Source organism: Lonchura striata, chromosome 5 (assembly GCF_046129695.1).
Source record: "Lonchura striata isolate bLonStr1 chromosome 5, bLonStr1.mat, whole genome shotgun sequence".
NCBI lineage: Eukaryota > Metazoa > Chordata > Aves > Passeriformes > Estrildidae > Lonchura > Lonchura striata.
The window spans coordinates 22,084,441-22,109,731 of NC_134607.1; the positions used below are offsets into that span (position 1 = coordinate 22,084,441).

The 25,291-nt window shown below is 38.8% G+C and overlaps 1 long non-coding RNA gene across 1 annotated transcript in view; it reads left to right on the forward strand.

Moving 5' to 3' along the window:
• The first annotated feature begins 18,033 nt into the window (after positions 1 to 18,033).
• The window catches only part of LOC110483838 (uncharacterized), a 52,752-nt gene continuing 45,494 nt past the window's right edge, over positions 18,034 to 25,291 (forward strand). Inside the window, exon 1 of the long non-coding RNA XR_002467636.2 lies at positions 18,034 to 18,351. This is a non-coding gene — a long non-coding RNA (uncharacterized LOC110483838). The remainder of the gene's footprint in view (positions 18,352 to 25,291) is intronic.

The window sequence follows — 25,291 nt, forward strand, 5'->3', positions numbered from 1 at the left end:
TAGAGACAAACTAACTGGATCGTCATTCCTCAGCCCAGAACTAATAGACCATTCCATCCTCAAGCCCTAAGCTCCTACTTTGACCAGTAAAGATTGTGCAGTCACCTGGACTTGTGTCTGATTTCCAGTCCTCTTAAAACAAGGGAAAGAAGCAGTAATTAAACCTGTGCCTACCTTTGTCTCAGAACAATGGTTAGTATTATACATTTTGTTCAAAAGTGCTTAAGAGGAGTGCTGTAAGGGCAAAATATCTTTTCATTTGTGCCTCTAGTTGTAGGATCTGCTAATGGATATTGTGTCACATGCAGGTTATTGCACCCTGAACAGTTGTATATAGTTACAGCACATACCTGATCATGAGGTCAATCAATTCTTGGTAGAGCTGTCCTACATGCAAGGGAACTATGGGCATTTCAGCTCTGTTGGAGAAATGTACGGTTGTGAGTGCTCAGCACCTCTCCACACATGGCCTTTGCTCCAAATTCAAACACAACTTTCATAAAGACCCTTCTAAGGCCCATTATTCTTTATATCCATCCTGCTCCTGAGATGTGTGATCAGCTGCAAGAGAGCATGAGCTCTATAGGTCATCCAGAGTTTGAATCTCCTGGGAACAGAAGGTGTTGGCTGAAAGTACTGGATAATGTGTGTTTGATTTGTCCTTTGTCAAGGTCACACCTGGCTAACTGCCTCTGCAAGAATGCTGGGTATCAGTAATTAACAACGTCCTCCTATTCTCTGCAGATGAGTTTTTGTTCTTCCTTTGAAAATTCTCCTCTGCTACAAACTGCGTGGAGAGAAAGTGAGTGAAGGGGCCTCATTATTTTAAATGGGGCTTGACAGAACCTAACAAAGAGCATAAAACAGAGCAACTTTCACAGACAATAGCACCAAGGCACTTACAGCAAGGCTGAGAACTCAATTACAGCCCATTACTGTTGGAGCTGTCTCCTGCTCTCTTGCTCTGTCCCTGTCCATTGGTTTCCACAAAACAAACCCGCTATTGGCAAAGGTCAATCTCTTCAGCTGTGGTGTTTTGGCTAGTGATTCCTATTAGCACAGGTCAGCGCTGATTCCAGCCTTCTCACAAATATCAGGAGAAAAACAACTGAAGGAAAAGTGTCTTTTCCTCTTTGATAATTCTGCAAAATGGCAAAACTCAGTCAACTACAAGGTAAAAAGCAGTATGTGGTTACACAGTGTTCTTGCAGAAAGGTTATGACATGAGCCTGTAATACATCATGTATACATGCACATATACACCTCCAAACAATGCATGCATATAGCTTGGGTGCATTTTTTTTTACTATTATTATTCAGACTTTTTACCATTTATCAGGCTTTTTGCTGTTTATCCAGGGTCTCAGATGATAAATGCAGATGATTTTATAATGTTTTCATAATTCTTTTGGTGAAAAACCAGTGAGAACTAGATTAAAATCATGGCATTGGCTACAGTGGCTTAAAACCCACTTGATTTCTGCCTGTCCATGCACAGCTCCACATGGTCATCAAGACACACTGCCATATGTGCCAGCGTAAGTGAGGCACTAGGATGGCAGGGCTCCTGCAGACAGGACTGCAGTAGAATGAAAAACAGCTCCTTGGATGCAGCAGATCAGCACTGGACAGCTTGCCAACAGGCACTTCAGGGCGTGAGAAACAGACCCATTTTAAAGTACATTAAAATGCTTTTTGAAAGAAATGTATTAAAAGATGGTTAAGGTTGAAATGTCAGTCAAGTTAAGAAATAGGAGATTCAAGGTGAGTTGCACAACATAATCAACCTTTCCTGTATATATCCATTATTGCTACGCTTTTGTCCAGCATCCTGTACAAAAGTGGCAGCTGAATTTGGAATAAAGCTTAGCCATCTAGCTTTTGAAACAGAGAACATCCCTTCTGTTCATCCCTTCTCTTCTCCATTATCCACTCTGTGTATTGCACAAGAATCCTGGAGAAGAGAGCAATGTATGCTTGCTGAGTACAATTCTGACATTTTCTCAGCTTCACAATTTGCCTCTTCAGACTTTTAATATTCTCATGCCAACTTATTTTTACACTGGACTTGCACCCTGGCTTTTCCACCAAGACTGTCTCAAGTGGAACAACTCATTTTCCTTCCCTGGGAGGCTGGGTGCCAACATGAACCCCTGCTTTTTCAGCTAATGGAGTAACTGATATCATCAGTAGACCTTTGTTGTATATGAAACCTAAGTACAGGAGTGGAAGCTAACACACTCTTCACAGCTGTGGCCTAAAACTATTTGTTGGAAAGTCCAGGTCTCTGCAGTGGGGGATTCCAGACCTCTGGAGGCTGCTTCATATTTCTGGCAGGAGGGAAGGGAAGGCTTAGTGTTATGAGAGTCAAAATACACAGAAGAGATGGTTTAGGGGAGTTTAGAAATATGCACAATACATAGGGAAAATGTGAAGTGAGTTTGGTCAGTACAGAGATTTTTTAATGAGTGTAAAAATTCTGACTTAAAAATGTACTAAATTTTGTCAGTCATATGAAGAGCTTTTCTTTATTTCCCAGTTCCCCCAGCAAGCAAATGTCATGTCTGTGTTTGGCATTAGAAAATTTGTTTTCAAAAAATAAAACTGGAACTAATTAATAAATGAAAAGCAAAGGAAATAGGGTATTTTCCCTTTCCACCTTCCTTAAAAGGATTGAAACACCTTTTGCTGCAATTAGAGAAAATATGTAATTGTCTTTGAGCATATTACTTTACATGGATAAATTCTTAAACAGAAAAGAAAAGGTATATTTAGCATAGTAACTGTACTCAGTGGATATCAATGAGCATTACTGCTCTCTCTGGCTGTTACATAATGATGTTACTGTTACTCTAAGGGCATTAGTATCTGCTTTGTATATCAGTTTCCCTGTTACTATATAAAACTTATAATCAGCTGTTATTTCCTTATTATCTCTTCTGCTCATTGGCTTTCTTAGAGATTCTAACATATGCATTAAAAAAAGCTTGCCAGAGTTTTCTGATCAAATAAGTGTTCTCCTGCAGCTTTTCAAATAAATGTGTTTGCATATAACGGCTAAATGTTCCTGGGAAAATGCTTAAAAATTCCAATGAGCAAGCATAATGATTATTTTTCAAAAAGTCAGCGGAGTAGAGCTGAACTCTGACCAGCTGCCTGGAAAGACCAATGTGCCAAGTGAGATGTGATCCTTGCACAGCTGCTGGCAGATGCTGGTCATTCCTCCTGCCTTTACCCAAGGCTGGACTCCAGTTGCACAAAGCCTCTCCTCCATCAGCAGTGCACATATTCCCAGGGTATGGCATATCAGAATTCAAGGATCCCAAGTTGCTGGAGACAAAATGCTCAAAGAATATTTTTCAAAATCTCTTTCATTCTGCTTGTACGAAGGAGGCTTGGTTTTGATTTTGTCATGATGGCATATCCCACAACGGCAAAATACATCCTCTAAAATAGCCTAATTTCATCTCTTTTAGATAGTTGCTGATGCCTGAAAATATTTTACAGTTCTGCAGTTAGGTTTTGGTATGCTGGGTCCCAACAACCAAAAGATTTTTTGTGCCATTGAGCACATTGAAAGTTATTTTCAGTAAGGACAGTTTTTTTCCTTGTCTTTTGATGATGTTGAGAGATGTCTTGCAGGACCTGGGTGTTGTTGAAATCTATGTGGGTTTGACTAAGAAGCTGTACAGTTCTCTTTTATTATATCCATTCCCTGTAACATGTTTTGTTGCTACCAGCATTTTCAGACCTCTGACAGTAAATCTGGTTTCCCTGTTTCTTACAGGATTTGTTTATTTTTACACTCCCAGGGTAACGGCTATATTTTTGTGATGTTTGAAATAATGGTGTGCAGAAGGGCACACAAACAAAATGGGACCTTCAGGCCATGCCATAGTGTAACAAATGTCAGTATTTTTCTTGGTGCTTTTTTCTTCTTCCGCTCCATTTTTTTCCCTCTGCGTGACTTCTCTCTCTTCTCTATTTACTCTTGGAAATGTTCCATTTCTGTTTCCTGTGAGGGCAGGTGAACAGTGGGCTGAGGGGAACTGATGAGGAGCTGTCCAGCACACCTCTGTCCTTCCTGTTCTTATCTTTCCAACACAGTTTCTGTTGTTCACACAGACTGAGTAAATGGGGAGTTTCCACCAAATCTCTGGCCCCTGTCTCATCTTAGATGCTCCCTGCTCTGCAGACAGGTAGTGGTAGGAAAAGGAAGAGAGCTAATGAGGATGGATGACATTATATCCTTCATGGTGTGTGATGGCCAGCCCAACTGGCAGGACTTTTATGGTAAAACAGATTTTAGTCTTCTTTCCCATAGCTAAATACCAATAACTTATTTTCCTGGAACAATATTTTCTGCTTTTAGGCACTCTTCCTCTTGTCAAGCTCTAAATTAGATTGCTTTGGGACTCACACATCTGAAAGCCCAAAACCTGACCTTATATTCATGTAGATGGATGAGAGTAACCAATAATCTCCACTCAAGCTATATTTTACCTCTCACTGAAAACAGTGATGATCTTTAAGTTTTGTAAGAGCTACAGAAATGATGCAAGACTGCATCAGCAAGACAACCAAGCAATTTTATGATACAACAAAAAGGAATTCAAGGAAAAAAGCCATACACTTCTGTGTCTTTAAACTCAAAGACAGTATTAATGACTTCTCAGAGAGTTCCAACAAAAAGCTGCACTATTGGCTTTCTTTTTCCACCCCTGTTCCCTAGAGCTTTCTATACATTTCTCAATAATGATGAATACTGAAACTCAGGTAGCCGCATCACACACAAGCATGGTTGTAATAGAAGTAGAATACATAGAATGTCTGTGTCAGTTTTTTTACTCAGACAGCATTTTTTTCTCTCAGACAAAATATACCTCAAAAATTTCTCACCATGAAACCTCTCTGATCATTCAGAGTATATCCGTGCATTTTACCAGGATCCTCTACCATCAGTCTCACCTTGAAGAACATAGCAGCATGCAGATTTTAAAATTGGGCATAATGCAAAATAGTTAATTTATTTCTCACTCACTTGGAATTTCACCAATTCCCATGGAAAGATACAAGCAGTTACTCTTGAGGGAATAATAATCAGAGAAATATCATGTTTTAAGAGGTTTGTGAGAAATTGTATATAGCAGGACATCTATGTTGTATGAGGACAATTTCTTCATCTGACCTAAAACCTAAGAATCCTATAGCAATTTTCTTCAACAATTTATTAACAAGCACCAGGCCATTAGAGAGTCCATGGATTTCACCAACCTCCACTTTCTAATTATCATAATTAACATTACAAAATAAATGCATTTTGCAACAGTCATGTTCAAAACCCCCAGCACAGCCACATATTCCTCCACAAACCAATCAACTGTAAAGAACACTGAATGTGGCAGATAACATTAAATAGTGCTAAAGAAACAGCCACATTGTGCTATAGAATCAAATGTAATAACAACTGCTTTCTTAGATTTGTAAGGTTTTCAGAGATCCTGCAGTAGAAATATTGAAATACATTAATCTCTGCTTTTCTCAGACTGAAATGAAAATTCTGCAGTGGACTGCAATAAGCACCCCACAGCACAACAAACTCCTGGAGCAGACTTAAGACCCAGGTATGAACAGAAAGTCCTTCCTGACAAAGCAGTCATCCCAACTCTGATCACCTGAAAACTCTTTATGTGCTAACACTGTGAACTCTTGGACTCACCAGATGTTCACCAGAAGCCCTCCTTTCATTTTACCTCTTACTGAACTGTCTCAAAATGCAAACTACCTCCTTTCTTCTCTCTCTCTTTCTCTCCTTCTCTCCTTCCACACTCACAGTTCTCCCTTTTCCACATATTTTCTGAATTTGTTTGAGGGAGCAACATAACTATGTCAAATGAAAAGCAATTGTTTCTAGTCTATACTTCATCTTGGGCTTCAGTGCTCATCTTGTCTGACAAAAAAACTGTGACAAAATTTCTGTGCTTTCCAGCTCTGTACAGAATGGCAGTGTTCTTTATTAGACAAGCTGACAAGCTTCATTAAACTTTTCATTGCATTTTTGCTGGACATATCTTAAGACAGCACGTTTACAGTCACACAGATTTTGTGCTGTAATTCAGTGAGCATTATGCACCATCCAGCTGCATTTAATGGAGTCTCATGGGTGTAAGCAGGTCCATAACCTCTTAATTAAAAACGGTGTAGCACAAATGGACCCAAAAGACTGCAATAACACCTGATAGACAATTAAAGCAAAACTCTAATAGCTTTGTTGCTTGCCTCTAGTGATAAAATAGAACAATCAGAAAGCTCAATAAAAATCTATCAGTCTGTGTGGAGAAACATGTTTTGTGTAAAACTGGAAAATGTTGCTCTTCTTGAGAGCAGTGTTGCAAGTATCTTTTTTTCATGTTATGATCCCTTTGGTGGCAGAGCTACTTTAAGTGAACTACATCCTGACAAAAGTTACTCCTTCACTTCCTTCCATCCTACTACTTGTGTGAGACTGGTTTAAAGATGTGAAAAATCTTTTTAACACACATGCACACACAAAGGTCTGTGTTTTTTAACCCAAAAACTTTCTGTATGAGGTTCCTTTCTGTTAAAGAAAACTCTATCCATAGATGGAATATGGAGCAGAGCACCAGTAAGGCATTAGTAAGCACCAAGAGAGTGTTGGAGATGAGGGAGGAAGGAAAGTAGGCAGTGGGCAGAAAGACTTTAAGCCATCTTTTGTGCTGAAAGCTGCCACGTGGAGTACTGTTCTTGGTATTTCCAGAATATTTTTCTTTACTATGTCATCCAAAGGACCTGTTGAAAATACCTATAACCTTTGTACCTCTCTAGAAAAAAAAAAAAAAAAAACTTAAAAAGTGTATGTTCTGCATTCTTTTTTCCTTTTTGTTTCATGATCAAAAGTGTATCCCCATTTGAAGAGAAAGTTAAGTTCTGGCTTTCACTAAAACCAGAAGTGACTAGACATCATTACAGACCCTGTTTTCAGTTCCAGATACATAGATCACATTGCTGTAGATAACCATTGTAACTTTTAACTGCACAGTCTTCAAATCTTTTAAATATGAGGCTGTCAGGTTTCATCCTACAATCAGACCCTGGCTTTGATCAAGGCAGATTTGAGCCATTATGATTGCTACCCAGAAGACATACTTAGTTTGCATAGAGTGTTATTCTTATAGAATCCATGTCAGATACCATGTCTGTGTTTCCATCAACTTTGGAGACATTTTGGACAAATTATTTAATGTTTCTTAGACTTTACCTCTAGCAGAATTTTTAATGTGAAAAAAAGGAAGAAATTAAGTCCACTTTGTCTTTGCATGTTTTGTCATAGAGCTGCTGAGCTTGGGATACATTTCTAATTGCCTGTCTAGGCCGTTCACCTGAATTATGTAAGAGCTGATTTAATTATCCCTAAAAGCTTTCCTCAAAATGAAATTCCATCTTATCCTTGTATATCTCTCAGTATAAAGCATGCCTAGAATTTTTTACTGTCCTTAAAATAGCAAAACCATGTTATGGGAATGAGAGAGACATCTCACTATTTTTTTACATCAGGAAGTCAACAACTACCACGGTCCTGTGAAGTTTTGTACCTGTTACCCATTCCCCCTAAGGGTGCAGAGTAACGCGTAGACTAGCTTTCATTTTAAGCCTCCTCATTGCTGAAAACTCCTGTGTATTAGCTTGCATTTACTGGACATGTTATTGTTTTCTATAGAATTAAGCTGAAAATTATTTTTGTTTCCTGATGTAAGTAGTTAAGTATTAGTGAAGCATTAAACCATATATATTGGTGCAAAAATTGTTTGTCTCAGAGATGCAATAAACAGAGCCATACCACAGTATTATAGAGCTATTTGCCTGTGGAATGCTTCTCAGTCTCTTACAAGACTTAAAATTATATATTTTCTCCAGGGAACTTCAAACTAATACAGAGGTTTTGAACTTCAACAAACCAGATTCTCTGTCTTACAATGCATCTTTATGGTTATTGATGTATGGCAGAACCAAAATTCATTTCTATTTAGATGTAGATGTGGATAGAGATTTATAGATGTGTTCTGCTTTAAGGAGCTTTGTTTTTCTACAGAATCAGCATTTTCCAGATCAAAATATTTATGTGCACACATTTGTCAGAGATATTTCTCTTTGAAAAACAGTCCCAATGGAAACTTTTCTAATAGCAGAATTTTGAATCTATCCTGCCAGATACCTGCCTTTCACCACTGTACCTAATGTACTTAATGTTTGCTTGTGGGCTCTATTATGTGACATCCATTTCATGAGGCATCCTTGGGGTTAAGTGATGCTTCTTGTATTTTGTGCATGATGTCCCTAAAACTAACATACACATATGTTCCCAAGAGGAAGGAAATTATGGATCAAAGCACTCTTTTATCAGCTTTATTATCTTTAGTCTGATGTGCCTGCTATACACTTTTTATTACCTGATCAGAATTTGCTAAAATAAAGGTGAAGTTGTGTATCATTTATACCTTTTAAGATATGTAATATGTAGAATATTGCAAAAATTTTTGGTGCCAAGAATGTTGCACCAAGGTTCTTTGAATAGCAGAGGGCAATGCCTTTCTCATCTCCCATAGAAGTTATCAACTTGACATTTGTTTCTAAATGTCAGCAAGATCAGAATGGGTGAAATGAGTCACTGAACTTTTCTTGCTGTTGACTAGGGAGCAAGAATGGCTAATTTAAAATAAGAGTAGGGAAAGGAGAGAGAATATCTGTAGTCAGAGGAGAGGGGAGGTTGATTTTTCCTGTTGTTGTCTGTCCATATGAGGTTATGGTCACGAAGCAGAGAACAGCTCACTCTTAACTAGACAAATCAGAACCTGAATGGGTGTTTGTAATGTGACGTGTTTTACATCTGAGAAGAGTGAAAATGGTATCAGTAGAAAACTGATAAGGCTATCTATTTTGTTAGAGCAAGCAGTAGGAAGAAAAAACATGGTTTGGCAGCCTTGAACAATTCCAGGCCCTTTCTCCACCCAGACTCCATACAGCCTACTTCTCTCTTTGCCCTGCTTTTACAGATTTCTAAAAATGGTTTTAAGTGGAGCTCTCACTGAATTCTAACTGAGAGAATCATTTCAGGACTCTTCAAGGAATTCTGGCAATACCTCCAAAATTCCTTCCCTTGATAATTTCTCTTTTAAGCTCCCTGTTTTATCCACTTCTACTTTCCCTCCAATTTTCATCTTTTTTTTCTTGGCTTCTTCTTTACCATTTATATGTCTTGTGTCTTTCACCACTATGTGGTGAGAAATAAACGTCGACTAAAGAACTCTTATCCTCCCCTGGGGAAATAGAGGAAGTGAAGATAAATTTTTCTGCTCCATTGTATTTTGTTTCTGTTTTGTTTTTCATTCCCCCAATTATCATTCATTTTTATTAATTTTCTCCTTCTCTTCTTAGTTCTACTCACCCTGTTTCCTACTGTCTGTTTTCTGGTTTTGTGACAGATTTCTGACAGAGTAACTTGCTCCAGGTCAGTGGAAATTAGGAGAATTTGTTTTTCTATTATTGCTACCACTTTGCACAGCACAACTTAATGTAGCATTGCAGTTGTGATGATCTTGACAAGCTTGAAAATGACATTTCAATTCTAAATCACAGCCATTTATAACTTTCTTAAAAAAGTATTACCTTTGGGGCTCAAATTTTTCATGCTCAGTCTCAGTTCAAGACTCAATTGGTTTTAGAAACTTTCATAAACATCAATCCAGCTGTTTATATTTTTTTTCAAAGTATCCAGTGAAGAATGGGGAAAAAAAATTCTTTTCACCATTTAAGGTATTTTTCATATACTTTTAAGCCCCAGCAACTCAAAACAACTTTGTTTTGAAACTTCACCCTTGAAAATGAACATACTCCTGAATGATGTACACTGCTGTGTTTGAAGAAATTTGGTTTGGAAATTACATACTTATAAACATTAGAACAGCATGTGCTGAGCATGTAAAAACATTATTTCCCTTCTTGGATTTAGACCTCTACCCAACAGTGATTAATGTTCCCAGGCATGAATATTTGTTTGTGCACTCATGAAAAATAGAGATGAATACAATCTATTGCATCATCTAGTTCATCTTACCTCCAAAGGCTTAAGGCTGCACTTTCTATTTGCACTAGTGACAGAAGCTGAGAGTTGCAGAAAGGTCCTTTCTTGAAAGTTTTCTGCAGAGCTTTAGTGGAATAGGGTCAGCAATTATAACTCTGAAGAACATTTCTTTGTTTGTACCTTGGCTTTGCCATCTAAAACATTTTCTAGAATTTCCCGATATGAAATTCAAGAAACGGTAAAATGTGTACTCAACAGGTTGAATTATTGCCCTGTCTAATCTAAGGCACTCAGCTTCCTTGACCTGCTTTGTAATTTTAAAAAAACAACCTGAAGATCTTGTCAGGAAGTTCCCCTTGCTACGACTTGCATTGTCACGACTTTCAGGTTATAGCAATAGTCAAGTCATGACTAGTTATGTCCCTCTAAACAGTACTCTCTTTATTATTTGTTCTTTATTATGAGTATAGGTAGCAGATTATGCCAACAAACATTCATTCTTCTAGACAACCTAGTTGTGCCAAGCTTCCTTCATCTGTCTGTAAGCCAGTCACGGAGTCATTCAGTTATCCAACAGATCCTTGGCTCTCATTGCACTCATTACACTCATCCCTAGCTCTCCTATTATCTCAGCATATCTGCTTTCTACTGCACTTATTTGTACTTCTTCATATTTTTCAATAAGGTTTTGATTTTAATAGCAGTGCCTGGAATGGAAAGCAGTTCTCAATGGTACTTAGCAGCATCCCACGGAAGGTTTAATCTAGGAAAATATTTTGGCTGGCTAGGAAATAGTAAATATTATTCCTGAAAGAAAAAAATACATTAGTTCTTAAGTAAACATGTGGGATATTTCTGTGCCATTAAAAAAAAAAGAAAAGAAAAGAAGCAGAAGAAGAAGAAGAAGAAGAAGAAGAAAGCAAGGGAAACAAGAAATAATCCACACAATGTTTGATGTCACTGAAAAATATTTTGAACTGGGATATTTAAGGCTGTCAACAATGTTTTTAGGGCAGACTAGCTAATACATACTTACATAACAGAATTTTAAATCTAGATTTGTATCTCTGCAGGAAAAAGAAAGAGTATATTTGCAGTTGTGTTAGCATGCTGTAGTTAGTCCATCATTCCTCGTAAGAATTAATGTCACAAGATGGCACATTTGAAGGAAAACACCAAATGACACCAAATACTTTTTCTTAACTCCCTGATGTGTGGAAAGCTTATGCAATTTTTAAAAAATTGCAATTTTTCAAAGCAGCTGTTTGTTTTAGGGATCTGCATTTTCTGAGACATTGACCTGGAACCTCATTTCCAGAAAGAGCTAAGTACTGCAACTTTGAAAAATGAACTCTTTTAATTGTCCCAAATTGGAAGTTGAAAAAGGAGATTCCCAGAACTAATATTTCTTTTTGAATATGTGTTTGAAATGGTATCACTGGAACACAGACAGTAGCATAGCCGAGAGATCATATTTCTCTTTGTCTGGTAGAGAAGTGCCACATTTATTTTTAAAAACCCGTGTATTTTAATGGAACTAAGATGAAAATTTGTCTGTAATTGCCAGATTTGAAGAAGTTATTTTATTCTAACTTATCTATGCAAAACCCAATAAACTGTTCAACATATAATTACTTATGAGACTTCTATGAAGAGAAACCAGTTTTCATACTTCTTCCAAAAATGAACAGGAAGTGGAAATTTCCTTCTCAAGAGAATTTTAAATAATCTCAAAACCAGGACATGCTATTAAAAGTGTAAGTTGTCATAATACAGACTTTTGACAATTAGCTGGTTTCTAAAATGTAATTTGACAATTTTCCTTTAATCCTTTTACATTTTGTTCTCTCTTTCTTGGGTAATTAGAATGATTTGTCCTTGTCATTTTTATAAAATCTCTTTATATATTTAAAGTGCACTGCCATCCCATGCCATGATCTAACTATAATCATCTTGACTCATGGATAAGTAGATGAAACTGTTAAAAACTTGCTCAAACACTTACCTGATGTCTATATCTTCTTAATCTCTGTGTACATAAATAGGAATACACCAATGCACTATAGGGTGAAATTTTATTTAAAGTGTTTTTTTTGCAGAACGAAGGAATAAGGCATAACAATTTTCATGAAGAAATGTCTCATCTTCTTCAAACTATTATATCATGATTTGAAAAACTAGGACATTCTTTATTATTTTTTTAACATGTGAATTTTGCTCAAAGCCCTTCAGTTGTGGTACCTTGAAATTGTATCATCTAGGACCTACTGCAATTATATGATTTTCATGCTGACTTTCTGGACAAAGTAATATTATGGAGTGAGAACATTAAAAATTGCTTCTGTCTTGGCCAAAGTCAGGGATACTGCAGGTAGAAGTGGTAGAAAGGTGAGATGAATGCTGTCTGTTTTCACAGATCTCACCATCATATTCTTTCTCAAAAGGAAGATATTATAAGACACACTTTAGATGAAATATTAGCAGCTAATGCTCTAATGTGATGGTCTGGTAGTCCAGACACACCAACATAGAAATGCTTCTCCGCTGTGCTAATGTCATGGCAAACTTTTCTGGTGGTTGCAGTAAACTTTCAGCAGAATGAAGCGTGTGGCACAGCTGGAGAAGCTAGGTTGACCCATGCTAAAGAAGTTTAAATGGAGGATTCTTCTTTCAATTTGTATTCATCAGCTTCTCAAAAGACTGAGTCATAGATATCCGCTCCCAGACATCCTTTCAAGAGAAACAGGGCTGAAAATTATTGCATTTGTGTTGCTTGAAAATGATTGCAACTGTGTTTTGCAGCGTTTTTTCTGGGAGGTTCCTTACTTCACTTTTTTTAGAGCCCAACTATGTGATGGCAGAGTTACTGACCTTGTGGTCAATGTAATAATCCTCAACTGCCCTACGACAATTATTGCCCTCACACATCACAGCCTCTGAAGCTTCTGGATACTGCTGCAGTACCAATAATATATATTAATATTACTATAGCAATCAATTGCTCTTAATTACTTTCGCTCCAGGAGCCAAGTGAAAGAGGAGCCAAGTTCTAAAGAAGAGAGATCCTTATTCAGTGCCTTATTTCCAAAGGAGAGAAGTAATGCAGAGAGAACTGGAAATCTGCCAACAAAAGGAGACACCTCAAAGAAGGAAAGATAAATATTTAGCCACTGAGATCTGTTAAAGTACAAAACATCATCTATAATTCAGATTCAAAATTACTTTATTTAAATAATATCACAACTGTACTACAAATAGCCCTCCTATGATGGCAAGCTACATGGTAAATGTGAGGCATGTACCTCACTCTTAACTTACTTCCTCTCCCCTGAAAGTGGGGCTGTCACTGGAACACTTTTTTGAACTGTTACTATATTTGTACTTTTTCATGCTATAGTTAGATCTTTATCACAACTCCAAGGCTGAAGAGTGGAAAAACTGGACAAAAATATTACTCCAGAGTGATTCATCCATTGGAGACCTTGATCCAAATTTTGTGTGGCAGGGTTGAGCACTGAGCGTTCGGTGAAAGGTGGCAGAGAGAAGCTCCCATGGCCTCCCAGCAGAGCAGTGAGTGCTGTGCTCATGGAGGCTTTGCCAAGGGGAGCTTCACACTAACCATACCTGCAGCTTTCAGATCTATCCAGCTTGTCCATACCAGCATCAGCACCTGGTGCCAGGGAATGGAACACCCCTGGCATTTAAAGTCCTTTGTTGCTGCAACAGGACTTGGGTGTAACTGGCTCAGGGGAAATTTGATCTTTTATGAATAGCACAGGGAAAAGTGATGGGAAGAGCTGGAACTCAACTTTTCATCCTCTGTCTTTCTACAAAGACTGAGTGACCTGTCACCTGGCAATTCATCAGGAGTCACCCAGGAGTGCTGTCCTCTGAGAGGAGGAAAGAGGGAAATTGAACAGCACAGGAAAGCAGCCCCTCTGGAATGAACAAGGAAATGAACCTCTAGAGAGAAGGGAGGTCCAGAGAGGGTTTTAAAAGTGTCTTCATTCCTGTGGAGGATTGTATAATATAGTATTTGTTTTTACATAAAGCAGAGCAAATAATTTTGAAGTATTGATAAATATCTCTCTCTTGAGAAACTGTTCTCCATGTTTTGTTGTTTTGATTATTATTATGGTTCAGCAATTACAGAGAACCACTTTCCTTTTTTCCTTCATAGAATGAAATAACTACTTTTTCATGTAGGTGTTGAGAGGAATAGGGAGAAATTGATTTTAATGTTTCCAAAATAATCTTCACTGTGTCAGTAATTTCCTTGTCCAGCAATGGTCTGCAGTTACAGGAAACATAATTTCCATTGTATCACTGCATTGGCAGTGTGGGATGTGTCACAGAAGAGCATCTTAGCTTCAGGCCCTGAGAGAGGTCTCTAGGCATGTCTCGTGAAGGTGTGTACACAGAATAAAAGCAGCTTCCAAAAACAGCAAAGCTAGAGCCTGGAGGTGTTTGTACCAGGGGCTTTGACTATCAGTGGAGATAAAGAGCATCTACAGAAAATTCTGGCATTTTGCAGCCAATATTTGGCCACCAGAGAGAAAAAGGCTGACCAAGGCTACAAAAAGGACTAGGAATATGCTGAAAGTTCTTAGGAGATACAGAGAAGTTTCAGTTTGTGCTCTGGATATGATGCAGGATTTATGTGAAAGGAAAGACTGCTTTTATAAGCACTGCAGTGTAGAGAGGTGGGTAAATTCACATCCGGCCATAAAAAAAAACTGGTGTGGTATTTGTCTGAGACTGACAATCGTACAGAGGTGGAATATCACCATAGAGGGAGCTTTTGCTTCTCTATCATGATCTTTCAGAATCTTTCAGTCACTGTGGGTGGTTCAGATGATAATCCTTGCTCAGTCTTTACCAGATAAGAAACATCAGTGAGAATATTTGGATGCTGAATCAGGAGTAAGGGGATATAGAAGACTCTCACAGGAGGTTACAAAAAAGGAAAAGAAATTGAGTTATTTCCTCTTACCAATCTATCAAAATAAAGTTTCCAGAAACTAAATCTTCTTTACAGCACTTTGGTAGACAAATGTTGAAGAGCTCAGTGTTGACTGTTGAGGTTGCTGGGCAGCACAACACTGGGGTCCTTGCCCTGGGGCCATGCAGGTGGGTGGATGGTTTTGCCATGTTTGCAGAAGTCCCCACATCTTTTGCATTGCTGGACTTCTTCTGGCTGGCACTTTGTCAGCTAAACTCAAAAATTATGTTTGATTGTCATCAAGTGTTTGGTTGTTAAAAACAAACTGTCATCCTTATAGCCTACAAATATAATGTATAATTAAGTGTATCCTATCCTCTGTTTCCAAAACAGAGTTACAATAATGTCAAGATATGACAATCTAGAAAAAGACAGTGGGAAACAGGAGTAGCCAGACATGTAGGATGTTTCTGCATCTCCATCATATTCATTAATTTGGGGACTATGACCTTACACCCTAGACTGCACATTGCAACATCCACCCCAGGAAAAAGGGCAGCAACAGTGGAACTTAATAAAAAGCAAATGTTGATGTTTATGTGGGAGCAGGTGGAGAGTAGGATGAAAGAGTGCAGGTTTCTCACTTTTCTTTCTGTGGAGTCTGTTTTTCTTACTAACATTGATGGTGTCAGGACTTCATCCCTCCTCTTTGTGACAGCACTGTGAGAGTGGAAGCAGACTCTCTTAGGGAAGCTGGAGGATTGCATCCATTCCTCATAGCACATCTCAGGGGCTATGGGCTCTGCTCACATGGTGCAACATCCATCTCATGGCAGGGTGCTCTTCTCTTTCCCCAGTCACACAGCTGCCATCAGCAGGACCCCTAGCAGCGGCCAGGTGGTGCTGGGCTTCACCTGCCTGTGGATACTCTCCTAAAGTCACTATCCTCCAGGAGCTACTGGCAGACCTAGAAATGCATCATTCATTCCTGTTTGTGTGCTTGAGTTGCTCTGGGAAAAAAAACACTAAGTCATACAGGACTTCCAAAAAGGAAGATTAAAAAGCACCAGTGAGCCAAGCATCAGTACCCATTTCATGTGTGATATAATTAAATGGTTATTTACAACCTTTTTTTTTAACCATCACAGTTTTAAACTCTCTCTATTCATATTTATTGTATTATTATTTCAATATATACTTTGCTGAACATTGACAGCCATTGACTTTTATTGCACTGTTGTATCTTTGCCTCTCCTGAGCACTTTAATTGCATTAGGTGCTTTGAAAATATCTGTTACCGTTGCATAGCAGAGGAGTGATATTTCTGGGTATTCATAAAGTCTCTTTTTATAAATTATTTGGAAGCAACACATGGCTTTGAAATTATATATCCAAATTTCTTTTCAGGACTGCATGACTAATGTGGGTAAATAGTTACTGCATGTAAGAGAAACCAAAATGAGAAATAGAAATAACCCTCTCAATTTGACATTTAGTGCAGAATTTTGGGTTTTATAAAGTGCCTTCTACACCAAGAAACACGAGAAAAAAAGAAATTACAGATCTTTTCAGCCTATCTCCTTTCCCTGTCTCATTTTCAAATAATGAAAAGTTTTGGTGTTTTTTTTTTTGTTGTTGTTGTTGTTGTTTTGGTTTTGGTTTGTTTGTTTGTTTTTTTGGTTGTTTTTTTTGTTTGTTTGTTTGTTTTTTTGCTTGTCTCACTCTTTCTAGTTACCAATGCAGAGAAAAGAGGAGAATTACTCCTGGTCAGCAAGAGGATCTCCTTACACTGATGAGCTAAGGATAGGAGCAGTTTAGCTGAAGTGAGTACAAAACCTTTTTCAGCACTATTAAGAAAAGCATATGGGCAAGGAGCAGATACAACATATTTTCGGTTGGGTTTCCTTTGCCAGCACTGTTTTGTCTTTTCTTGCAGACTGATTTAGTTTCCTTCTTAAATGCAACAATTTCAGAATCACCTAAGCATCCTAAGGAGTACATCCAATGGAAAGTCAGTCAAGCCGACACTCCTGAGTGCCTGTGGTACTTCTGGAAGTTTTCACCAGCAGAAGCTAAGAAAACCCAGAGGAAATGTCTTGACTAGTGACATTTTGAATTTTTCCCATATGTCAACAGCTCTTGCACTGGGGACATGCAGTCTCAGAAGTGCCAGGCAGAATGGAATAATCACTTCCCTTCTGCCTGCTGATTACCCTTTTTCTAAAACCTCCCAGTGCTTATTTGGCTGCCTTTGCGACAAGGAAACACTGTGGAGTCATGTTCGGTTCTCTGTGTCTTTTTATGCAAAGCTGCTTTCCAGCCCTTCAGTCCCTGGCCTGCACTGCTGCATGGAGTTATTCCACCCCTCATGGGGAAAGTGGCATTTGCCTCTCTAGAATTTCATGGTTCTGTCAGTCCATTTTTACAGCCTGTCTATTTCCCTCTGAGTAGTGGTCTCACTCTCTTTCATGAAAGTTGCTCCCACTGATTTGGTATCATCTGCAGCCTTGCCAGGAGTGAACAGTCTCTCATCACTCTAGTTGTTAATAATCATAATAAATTATGTTTCCCCAGTACTAGTTCCTACGGGATGCCACTGATAAGACTATCAGCTGGACTTCTAACTGTGGATTTCCACTGTTGGAGCCCTGCAAGTTTTCCACCCTCTCATCAACTCAGTCCATAGTTCTCCAGTTTGTTTATGGGGAATCCATAGCCTCTCTGTTCCCCTGTTCCAGTGCTTAACCACTCTCAACAGTGAAGATTGTTTCCCTTATATCCAGTCAGATTTACTTTTTCTGAGACTTTTGATCATTGATTTTTTTTTTTGCTTTGTACCTCAGAGATGGTCTCCATCTTCCCTATAAATTTACTTTCAATTGTAGCAGAAGATATTAAATCCCTTTCCAACGTCCCTTCTCCAGCATGAAGAAATGCAGCTACATCCATCTTTCCTCACAGACTGTGTTCTCCAGCCATCTATACATCTTCATAACACTCTGCCAAACTTGATGTGGTTGGCACTCTCTCTCCAACAGGGATCCAGAACTGGACAGAATGCTCTACATGCAGGCTCAGGACTGCCAAGTAAAGGGGAATGCTCCCTTAAACCTCCTAGCTATACCTAAGGTGATCTCTACCTCCAAAGCAGAAGAGGCAATGAGAAGGCTCTGCAGGAAATGGGAATTGTGGTATGTCCTGGAGTCCCAGCATCCCCACCACCTTTTTTGGAGAGCTGGCTGATGTGTAGCCCAGATTTCATTTGGACAATGTGAGCGCTTTTCATTTCTGAAGATGCCAGAACTCAGAGGTAAGAATGTGTGCACGCCCTCAAACTCGCTCTTGTGCGGTGTTTGGAGGCATCTGGTGCTGGATAATCTCAAAGAGTTGCTAAATTGCTGGATCCTGCAGGCTGTGCTACAGTCTAGAAGACTGCTCAGACTGGAAGGTGGCAATCCCCACCCCGTGTGAACAGTACAGGAGTATGGCTGAGGGGACAGGGAGCTCAGAGTCTGGTTTTGACATGCACAGCCCATGCCTGTGGGACTTACGTGGTAGCTGTAAACTCGATTTGGCTGTGTATGACAAATCTTATCTGTATATTGTGGTCTTGCTTGTGAGCAGAACAGCCCCACTGGGGCCCAGATTAGATTTGTATGGGAAGCATAGTCAAAACTAGGCATTTTTCCTTTGGGAAAATATGTGTGCTTTGTGCAGACATCTGTGGGAAAGATAAACAAGTAGAAAAGTGATCCATTGGGTGCAAAGAGAAGAGCTAATTAATCATACTGGTTTTGCCTGGAGAGAGTTAATTTCCTAGTAGCTTGCGTGGTGCTGTATTCTGGATTTGTGCTGAAAACAGCATTGACAACACCTCAATGCTTTAGCTATTGCTGGAGAGTCCTTTAAAGCATCATGGCTGTTTCTGCTTCTCACACTGGCCTGCCAGGGAGGAGGCTGGGCATTCACAGGAAGGTGGGAGGAGAAACAGCTGGGACAGCTGAACCCAATGGAAAAAATGGAGATTTGTTAACTTATGACACATGACATTTTGCTCAGCAATAAAAGCTGTGGGGAAAAGCAGGAAGGGTGAATGTTTTCAGTGGCAGCAGGGCCAGAAGTTAGGCTTTGATGATTCTTGTGGGTCCCTTCCAACTCAGCATATTCCATGATTCTATACCTTTTCTTCCCAAGTCACCCCTACATGTGATGGAGCCCTGCTTTCCCGGGGTGGGCTTCCACCTGCCAGCTGAGGAGAAATTGTGAACAAATCGTATAAGCAAATTCTACTTTATTTAATGTGCAGCTTTTGCTTTATTTATTAAACTGCCTTTATGTCAACCCATGAGTTTTCACACTCTTGCCCTTCTGATTCTCTTCTCCATCCCACAGAGAGGAGTAAGAGGGGCTGTGGGGCTTAGTTGGCTACTGGAGTTAAACCACAACATAAATATTTGTGATCAGTTCCATGGACAGCATGTGAAGGATTGGTGCAAGATACCGAGTCTTTTTTCTTGCCTGCATTAAGTAGCTTGGACTTCACTTTTCAGTCTATGGGAAAATTCTAAGAACCCTTTTCTTTTAAAAGAACGAAGTTGATAGCTGTTAAAGGAGGGCTGCCACTAAACTGGCATACTGCTAGAGCAAGGCATGAAAAACAAGAGCTGAGTTCTAGCATTAAACATTAAACCAGGAATGGTAATGTTTTTTCAGCAATTTAGTGAGTTGTCCCTCCCAGGTACTGGTCGTACCTGGTTTATTACTTTAGATTGGTATTTGTGCATGTTTTTAAAAATAGAATTAATATGAGAATTTTTCTGCTTTTTTTTTTTTTTTTTTGGGGGGGGGGGGGGCGGGTAGGGCAGGTGTTCAGCTTTCTTCCTTTTGTTTTTCATTATGTATTCTATGTGGTACCACACTGATACCTTAATAAAATATTCTTACCTCTAATATAGAAGATTGATTGTTGTTTTTAATTAAGAAATCATCAGCTAGCATTTGACAGGCCATTTTCAGCCTCATTACAAATGTGTTCTTGATTAAATTTCAGGTATATTCAATATCCTGTAAATCAGAGAAGACTGCTTTCTCTTTTCTACTTTTCTATAGTAAACATGACAGATATGATGTCAATAGCATGTGCTTAGCATAAAGTACAATAATGGTAATGGGGAGTTGAAAACCATGTAAACCTGCCTCCTCAGAGTGGAACTGAATTCAGTAGCTGCCTCACCTAGAGAGCAGTTAGGAAAGTGTTGTTTGGCACATCTAGAAGATTTCTTCTTATACAGAAAAAAAAAAACAGGTTGGGAGATCCTAGTCTGTGGTTTTCTCAGGAGTGGGTCTTCAGATTTGGGGAGACGAAGGAAGATGGAAAAGTGCTAGAAATCAAAGCTGAGCAGGGGAACTCAGTGCTGCATGCTGTGTGAAGGAGGTGTCAGTGCAGAGCAAAAATAGATCAAAAAGGTCTGTGTGAGGGTGGGTAGTATGTGTGTCTTAGAAACAAAAGGTGAGACAAAGGGAGTATGTAAGAAGGTTAGAAGTAAGAAACACTCAGTTTTCTCCACATCAACAGAGGTGAAATTATATCTCTAAAAATTAAAGTAAAGTAAAATCAAAACCCGGTGACAGGAAGGATAAAATTCACTAATGGATCTCAAAGGACCTGCCTTAATGCCCTGCCAAATATGGCTTAAAAAGGAAAAAAAAAAAAAAAAACCAAACAAAAAAAACCCCAAAACACAAACAAACCCCTACAAGAATACATTCTTCTCTTTTGGAAGATGCTGGTCATCTTTCTTCTCTCCACCAAACTGGGTCTACCTCAGTAGTCTGACCTTCTCACTTTAAATGTCTACAGTTGGTTACTTCCCATAGAACATTTCCATGCTGACATCTCCTCTTTCTTCTTTCTTGATAAACCAAGTTTAAGTTAGACTGGCTGGGGTTTGTCTTAAGGTAGTTGAAAGATGCCCTGCACTTTGGTTGTCACTAGAAAGAAGCCCTTTTCTGTGTCTTTTCTCACACCATTATCCGTCTGATGGTGTCTGGGAAAGCACCTAAAAGCCAGGGATAAATACCAGGTAAAAGGTGTACAGGTGACAGTAACTGTCATAGATATCTATTCTTCACTCTGTATTTTTATCTATTTTAGGTCTTACAGAACAACTTGAGGTACCTTGGAAACTGTCTGATGTTCTCTGTAATAATTTTCCTGGTCTGGTCTGGAGTGACTTCTGAAATATTAATAGTACTACTTTACTGCATTCAGGTGATGCTTCAATGTATTTACCACCTTCAGGCTACCTTCTTCACCCCTTTTACGGAGCCTACTACAATTTCTAAGTGGTGAATATTTTAAATAAGGTTGAACCACCCTGGAATTGATGTTAGTTTTGCTGATGCCTGACTAAAAGGAGTGTACAAGCTGAAAAAACACAAAATTGATTTCACATTTGTTTGCAGCAGGACAACGTAAAATTGCAGTGGATTGGAAACAAAAGGAAATTCTATGTGTAGAAGAAAGAGGCTGGAAGGATGTTTGGCAGTGATGATAATGGAAAAGTTAACTGATGTCAGAAGTGATTACACAGGGGGCTTCTATGCACTATAGCTGCCTCTCTACAACTATATTCAGCACAGGTCAGCAATATCCATTGCCTAATGCCCCCAGCTGCCACTGCATTCTTTCACACTTTTGCAAATGCTGGTTAATGTAACATTTTCCTGCTCTGCTGCTTAAAGGACAGATATCAAAAAGATGGCTAAATTTCCAAAAGGTTCTGATGTGTAATATGGAAATAGTGCCACATGGTAGGCTCAGTACTAATACTATGTCCAGTGCATTTCACTTGAACATGCTTTAATCTGAGAGCTTTTATTCCTGCTCTGTGCTAGAGTTATGTTTTTCCTTTGATCAAAATTAAAATAATGAGAAATGCAAAGCACAGCCTTGGTAGAAATATTAATTCATATTTTTATTAGGACACATAATCCTAAAATACCTGCTCTTTTCTCTATTGAACCAGAATCTTAAACCACACTGTAAATATAGTTAAATTGGTAGGGTTATATTTAATTTTTTCTCATTCCTCCATCTCTTGCCTGCCTGACTCATTACCCTTCTTTAATTTCCCCAGCAAGATAAAACTGAATACCAGAGGTCTGTCAACATCTTCATTTTCAAATGACAAAAACTGAACTGTGCACATGAAAGTCTAATCAACAGAGCTGAGCAGAAATTTTGCAATCCAACATTTTCTCATAAGAAAATGCAGATTTGAACATTTGAACAATAGACAAAGACAGGACAAAAAAAGGTATTTTCATAATGTAAAAAAAATTCTATTTAAAAATACTTATGCAGTAATATTTCAATACTTCATTTTGAAACAACTTATAATTTGCTTATTATTTGGGTTAGACATTTAAGCTGTGATCATGATAAAATAGCTCTACAGCATTTCATTTTTATATTTTAAACATTGATTATAAGCTTGGTATTTTCTTTTACAGCCATAGATTCACAGAATGGCTTATGTTGGAAGGGACCTTAAAGATCATCCAGTTCCAACCCTACTGTCCTGGCAGCAGACCATTAGACCAAGTTGCTCAAAGCCCCATCCAGCCTGGCCTTGAACACTTCCAGAGATGAGGCATCCACAACCTCTCTGGGCAGCCTGTTCAACTGCTTCATTACTCTCACAGGGAATATTCTTTTTCCTGAAATCTTATCTAAATTTCTTCTCTTTCTATTCAAAGCCTTTACCTCCTGTCCTATCTCCTCTCCAGCTCTCATGTAAGCCCCTTTTAGTTACTGACAGCTGTAATAATGTCTCCCTGTAGCCTTGCCTTCTCCAGGCTGAACAGCCCCAGCTGTCTCAATGTCTCCTTCACAGGAGAGGAGCTCCAGCCTTCTGATCAACTTAGTGGTCTCCTCTGGACTTGATCTAACAGGTCCATGTCTTTCCAGTGTTGGGAACCCTAGACCTGGATGCAAAACTCCAGGTGTGATTTCACAAGAGCAAAGCAGATGGGGAGAATTGCCTGATGCTGAATATTTTTAAATATGTAGAAATATTCAACATCAGAAATGAAACCTTCTGATGCCTGACATCTGATGATATAAAGAAAAGCTTTGACTAAACAAAAATTAAAGCTCTGAATTCGTATTATGTAGCACTGCAAATGTTTTTCAGTTTCCTTAATTTTAAGCAAATAAACAAACATCACAAAAATAGTGTGAAATATCTTCTGGCACGTCCAGTTTTATTCTGGGCCAGCATTTTTTATTGGTGAAATTTACCAACAGAGCTTCTTGAAAGAATTGGAATTACTGGTGGATTAAACAGGATTTACTTTTCCTTAATTGCAAAAGTACCATGTGATCTCAATGAAAACTTAATCCTAAGACTTCAAACTTTGATGCTCAAAATGATCTGAACTGTGTAGAATGGAGTTACTTTTTAAAGTTTTACTTCTATGAGGAAATGATCAGTTTATGCAATTCAGACAAAATGGCAGGCAGAAGAACCTGGCTGATTCAGAAATCTGAACCCTTTGAGGAGGGGTCATTTGAATCTCAGTCTTTTACTTTCTTGGATCCCTGGTGACATTTCTGGGGTCCTGTGCAGATGCTGTAGCACAGAATATTCATTGCTGCTAACCTGGGCACTGAGGACAGATCCTGCAAGAACCAGCTGCTGCACAGCTGGCCTGACTCCTCCTTCTCCAGACCTTCCTTAACTTAGGGGGCATTTGGGAACATTAAGGGTGATGTTAAGGAAGAAGACAGGGAGAATGCAATTTTCCATAAGAAGCATGCCCTAATTTAGTATAATTAGATGGAACATAACTAAGCCTGGGGCTGATTTATACTAATGTGATGCTCATGTGAAAGATGCCCTGGGTCAGGATGCGCAAAGAAGGCAGCAAGCAGATCCCAGAATGTAAACTCCAGTCTGCAGTACTGTAACAGATAAAACATTGCATTAGGCTTCCACACAAAGGACTCTGTTTTAGACCAGGTTGATTGAATTGAATTAAACTGAGCAAAACTGCTTTTTAAAAACAAATCATTATTTCACACACTTCTGTTTGGCTCTTGAAAAATAAAGAAATTAATCTATATTTTGAGAACATAATGTGGGCTTTGCTGAGCTAATTCTGTGCACATATTACTGTACATTTTTACAAGCCATTAATGGGAATTCAGAGCCCTCAGAGCTTTCTGTATTGAATCTCCATCTGACACTAGCACAAGAGCTGTCCAACTCTCATAGCAGAAAGGAGGGCCTTGGTCTCAAGGAGACCTGGAGGGACAGAATCTGAAAGAGTAATTTCTTTAACCTTAGGGTACCAGAGATTGATCTAATAGCCCTGGTGATTGTGCTAGCTTCAGAGTTTAAATCATCCTTCTCAGTTGATATATAAGGCCAGATTCTCTAGTGTCCTCTGGCTGCTTTGAGCTGTTACTGTAAGGCAACAAGCCATAAGCTGAAGTTGTCTCACTGATTAAACCAAATTTATAGTTGTTTTTCCTCTGCAAGAAAGGCACAGATATCTGAACCATGATTTACAAAGACTGAGAGAAGAATATCACTACATTATTAACCTTTAATAATGATGGAAACTGTAAGCTCTCATAAGCATTTTCCTGAGACACATAGAAATAGAAAGGTACAGGTCCAATGGTTACCTCTCTATGGACTGGGGATCTTGTGTACATAAAACATTTGGCAAAATTATGGTTCTCTGATGCTGCATTCTATTCACAACAACTAAAACCTGCAGGTAGTGGGTGGGGACAAAATATTTGTATTTTCCTTATCTTCCTGGCATATTCTAAGGAAAGCAGCTCTGCATTTTCAGGGCAATCCTACATGTTAAAGAACTTCTACCCAAGACTCCAAATTAATAACTCTCAAAAATGTTTTTCCCAGGCAAGTGATTAAATCTTCTCTAAAATATCAGCAACGCCAGAGATTGTCCATAGGGCCAGGTTATGCTTGCCAGTTCCCTTTCACTCTGATACAGTATGCACTTATCTTGTCCTTCTGTTTACATCTCTCTTTGGGAAAAGAGATGTTCCTGGTGTTGCTTTAGTATCTATTTTAAACTGTAGATGAGGTCATAATGTAGGGCTGTAAATCTACTAAGATAACATTGCTAAATATTTTTTTGGCCAAGCACTTCCATCTCACCAGTGACAGACCCACTCTTGCAGAACCAGTGGGCTTTTGCCCACTGTG